The sequence below is a fragment of the Propithecus coquereli genome, unplaced genomic scaffold (assembly GCF_000956105.1).
Source record: "Propithecus coquereli isolate 6110/MARCELLA unplaced genomic scaffold, Pcoq_1.0 Scaffold65, whole genome shotgun sequence".
Lineage (NCBI taxonomy): Eukaryota > Metazoa > Chordata > Mammalia > Primates > Indriidae > Propithecus > Propithecus coquereli.
Window position 1 is genome coordinate 5,517,690 of NW_012152507.1, and position 4,791 is coordinate 5,522,480.

A 4,791-nucleotide genomic window follows, 5' to 3' on the forward strand; every position below is an offset into this window, starting at 1 on the left:
ATTAGTTTATTGGGACTGTGAGGAGGATTCACAATGCTTACTCCCTCTGGCGGTCAACTGCTCTCTTTAACTTTTCATCACCTAAAAAAGCCTGACGCTTATTGAAGATACTGGAGATGGTATATGCCTCACTAAACAGGCCTTGATGGTCAAAAATAATGTGTGCTGGGTGCAGCAGTCTTGGCATCATCCTGATTTTGCATCAAGTGGTAACGGCAACTCTTGGAAAACTGTTTATCTCCGACTTCACCTCCTGAAGCATACCTACAAGTGCTGGCTCCATGTGCCCTTACTTCACAGAGGGGTGGGGAACCTGCAGCCTTCGGGCCACATGTGGCCTTCTAGATCCTTGAGAGCGGCCTTTTGACTGAATCCAAATTTTACAGAACAAATACTGAGTCAGAGAGTGTCCATTGTGCTGCTGTTGCTGTTCAACTTCAGCATCAGCTATGCAGAATGGAGGAGAATGTGGTCACTGCTCAGTTGGGCAGAACTCAGCGTGGTTCTCACAGATGTAGCAAATACTCCTGATCCTTGACATATTTTTGTTGACTCTTGGGCTGTTGCCAATGGCCTAGCCATCAGGTCTGCTTGAAAGATAGGAAGAGTAAAGACACTCCTTTAGGGCTGTAACTGTGGAAATGCGGCTGCTGATTGGATCACCTGAGTCACTTCTTTGCTGTCTCCTGGGTAACAATTAGGACAAAAGGTCTAGGTGAGCCTGGGCAACATAGCCAGACCCTGTCTCTAGAAAAAATTTTAAAAATTAGCCAGGCCTGGTGGCGCATACCTGGAAGCCCAGCTCCTCAAGAGGCTGAAGCAGGAGGATCTCTTGAGCCCACTAGTTTGAGGTTGCAATGAGCTATGATAAGGCCACTGCATTCCAGCCTGGGTGAGAGAGAAAGACCCTGTCTCAAAAAAAAAAAAAGAAAAGAAAAAAAGTTCTGGGTGAAAGAAAGGATGATGGAGAAACGTTTGTTATAGGTATCAATTTTGTGTCAGTGGAGGGAAAGCAACAACACTGGCATCTGGGGAGAAAACACTTCAGGCCCTAGGAGTGAGAGGGAAGGGGTACAATCAATGCAGTTTATGGTTTCTCAACCTAGGCACTATTGATATTTTAGGCCAATATTGTTGTGAGGGGCTGTCCAGTACACTGTAGGATATTTTGCAGTACTGCTGGCCTCTAGTAGCACTTTCCCCCTAGTTGTGACAAATAAAAGTATCTTCAGACATTACTAAATGTCTCCTCGGGGGCAAAACTGCCTCCAGTTGGAACCACTGCTCTTGATCCAAAACCGCTACCTGAATCAAACGGCAGCTGCAGCTGACAGTGTGACCTGCTGCTGGGTTTGTCATCTCTGTCCGTGTGCTATTAAAACAGAAAAACACATGTAGACGTGGTCGGTCCCACACTATTCTGCTGTGTCTGAACCACAGCTCCCAAATTCAAAAGTATACAGACATAAGTACCAACATAGTACCATACATAAGTACCAACAAAGCTTTGATTCAGTTGGACTGACCAGCCTGGTCCAAGCGCAGTGTTTACAACTAATTGATCCCAACCAGTTACAGATTTCTTTGTTCCTTCTCCACTCCCACAGCTTCACTTGACTAGCCAAAAAAAGAAAAAATAAACCTGACCGATCGTATGCTTTTGATATGAGTGGCCTTGTGTTATGCCACACATGGCAACTGAAGCTACAGCTATTTGGTGACACTGCTCATGTGACTTAACCAATGTGATGATGATACAAACCAGGTTTTACCACAAATCCTGAACTGAAGTGCCTTGTGCCCTTTGGGTTATATTTTTGTATGTGGGGAAAAAATGGGCCATGAGAAGGCTCTCCAGTAAGGACAGGCATTGCTTTTTGGCTCATCTATTGTCCCTATAATTATTGATGATAACACTAGATTAGCAGATCAGTTTAAACTCCCTGTGCAGGCTGTAATGAATAATATCCTGGCCTTAGAATACCTCGGCCTGCCTAAAATAAGACCTGCTAGTTCTCCCTGGGACTTAATCACAGCTGTCTGGGACCCTAGAGAGCATGACTGAGATGAATACTGCAGGTTGGCTTCATCTGCTACTTCAGATTTTATTGATAATAGCATTAATTAAAGGTTGTATAAGACAAATTGAATGGATTTGGTTATAGCGTCTGTTGGTTAGATTAATCAGAGTGGTTGCCAGAGTAGCATACTCGTGTAAAAATTCAAGTTTGGCCAAGAATGTGTCAAGCGGAGGAGTGAATTGTGAGGGAAGTAATACGCTGTCATAGACTCCAAGTGTTCCTGTATGTTCTTGCTGAGTAGGCCAAGAATACAATCCCTTGACTGCTCTTTACCTGGGCCATTTCTCAGGGTTGTGTCTGTATCCTTGTGAGCAACCTTGAGGGATGAGGTAACGTCTCCCCCAGGGAAAAAAAGCAGGGTTGCTTCCACTTGCCATAGATCCTGATTCTCATCTTCCAATCTTCTTATATGAGCTTCTTGTATGGCATTATCATCACCTTCACTCTCTCCATAAAGCAGTCCGTTTCTGTAAACATGACATAGAAGTCATCCATCCCCACCCAGCAGGAATGACCTGGCACCTGCACAGGGCAGTCGTCCTTGGGAGATAGAGTTACAGATACAGCGTCCTACTGCCTCACTTGCCTGTTGCTCTCCAACCTTGCTCCCGGCCCCGCTCACTGCAGCGGACATCTGGGCCTTCTGGCAGCTCAACCCTGCCCCTCTGCCCAGGCCCCTCTTTGCTCCCACACTCACCTGCCCCTAGAGTGCTCTGCATATACAGATGAATTAGACGACTCTTTCGTCACGGTATATTTATGTTTTAATAGCTTGACATTTTCATACATCTACAGGGAAGACATCACTGTTTCCACTAGAAGGCTAGTCAAATGCTCTGAGGCCCTTTTTGGAAGTAACAATTCTGCTCTTCAGATGTTGGCCACTTGGGGGCCTGGAGGATAATGTGCTGAGCCTCAACTGTCCTTAAATCAGGGCTCCACCCAATAAAGTATGTCAACATGACTGAAGAAATAAATGCAGCTGCTCCTTTTTTTTTTTAATTTAAACTTTAATTTTTTTTTAGAGATAAGGTCTCACTCTGTCACCCAGGCTGGAGTGCAGTGGCACAATCATAGCTCACTGCAGCCTTAAACTCCTGGGCTCAAGTGATCCTCCCACCTCAGCCTCCCCTGAGCTGGGACTACAGGTATGTGTCGCCACACCCGGCTAAATTTTTAAACAAAATTTTTGTAGAGATGGGGTCTCACTATGTTGCCCTAGGTGGTCTTGAACTCGTGGCTTCAAGTGATCCTTTGCCTTGGCCTCTCAGAGTGCTGGGATTACAGGCATGAGCCACACTGCACCTGGCCTGTTCCTTTTATTAATAAATTTAAAGAAGAACTACATATAGGCCAATATTTAGTACTGAGATCGTCAGTCAATGTTTGTTAAAAGTAGATAGACAACCAGTAGGTAATATTCCATTCTGAGTTACGAATTTAATTCATTACTTCTCCTAAAAAATATATCATTGAATTATTGCCTAATTCGCAGTGGTATACATACAATTATGATTCCCTTAAAAAAATCCAGAATGCATGCCAGACTCTGAAATATAAATGTGTTAGTTTAACAGTGCTTGGGTTAATCTCTGAGACTTTAAAATAATAAAAACTGTGTTTTGTGTTACGTTTGTTTTTGGGTTTTTTTTTTTTTTTTTTTGGAGAGCAATGTTGTATTTAATGGTAAAGTGTAGCACACTCCAGCACCAGGAATGGCATAGAGTCGCAGCAGCAGGGACGGGTAGGTGACCCCCATGGAGACTCACGTGGCCAAGAGGATGAGGAAGGTGACCATCAAACAGAAGAGCCCCATGTCCTCAGACAGGGCAAAGCCCAGAATGGCATAGGAGAAGTGCTGCTGCTTGCCAATGATCAAGCTGTCAAAAACTGTTCCAATGCCAGCCCCTGAACCAGCCACACCCCCCATGGCTGTGCCAGCACCAATAAACTTCGTTGCTGTATCAATGCCCTGGGAGACAACACTGGTCTGGAACTGCTGTCTGGCCACCTGGAGTAGGGAGCTGCTGTAGGAAGGTTTAGATGAATTCTTTGGCTGTTCAGGAAGGAGGCAGACACAGGCCTGATTAGACCCCTGGTGCAACAGCAGATCAGAGCTGGTGAAATGAATAGTGCCCCGGTGGTCTGCATTTTTTTCAGTCTTCCAGCTTTAGCCCTTGGTCTCAATGCCCTTTTGTTACTTTTGTATGAAAACCTAGGTTTAAGATTGCTCTGCTCTTACCAAGAGCACAGCCTACAGACACACCTTTACAAGATCTGATGTTCCAAGCATTCAAATATTCCCTATTCAACAGAAAAAGGAATCTCCATTAGTGAATCTGTTCATGTCTGAACTTCTAGGTGACATCAATATAAACTGCTTACATTAAAACTGAGAAGCTGACAGGACTTCCTCCACCTCTTTTTTTTGAGACAGCGTCTTGCTTGCTGCCCTGGGTAGAGTGTAGCAGCATCATCATAGATCACTGTAACCTGAAACTCCTGGACACAAGCGATCTTCTTGCCTCAGTCTCCTGAGTAGCTGGGCATGATGGTGTGTACCCAGCTAATTTTTTTCTATTTTTGGTAGAGACAGCGTGTTGCTCTTGCTCAGGCTGGTCTCAAACTTCTGATTTCAAGTGATCTTCTGGCCTCAGCCTCCTGAGTAGCTGGGACTACAGGCACATGCCACCACACCCAGCTAATTTTT

At 44.8% G+C, this 4,791-nt stretch overlaps 1 pseudogene; it reads right to left on the minus strand.

The window, feature by feature from the left end:
- Positions 1-3,846: 3,846 nt before the first annotated feature.
- On the minus strand, positions 3,847-4,232 carry LOC105822944 (annotated as a pseudogene).
- Positions 4,233-4,791: the final 559 nt, after the last annotated feature.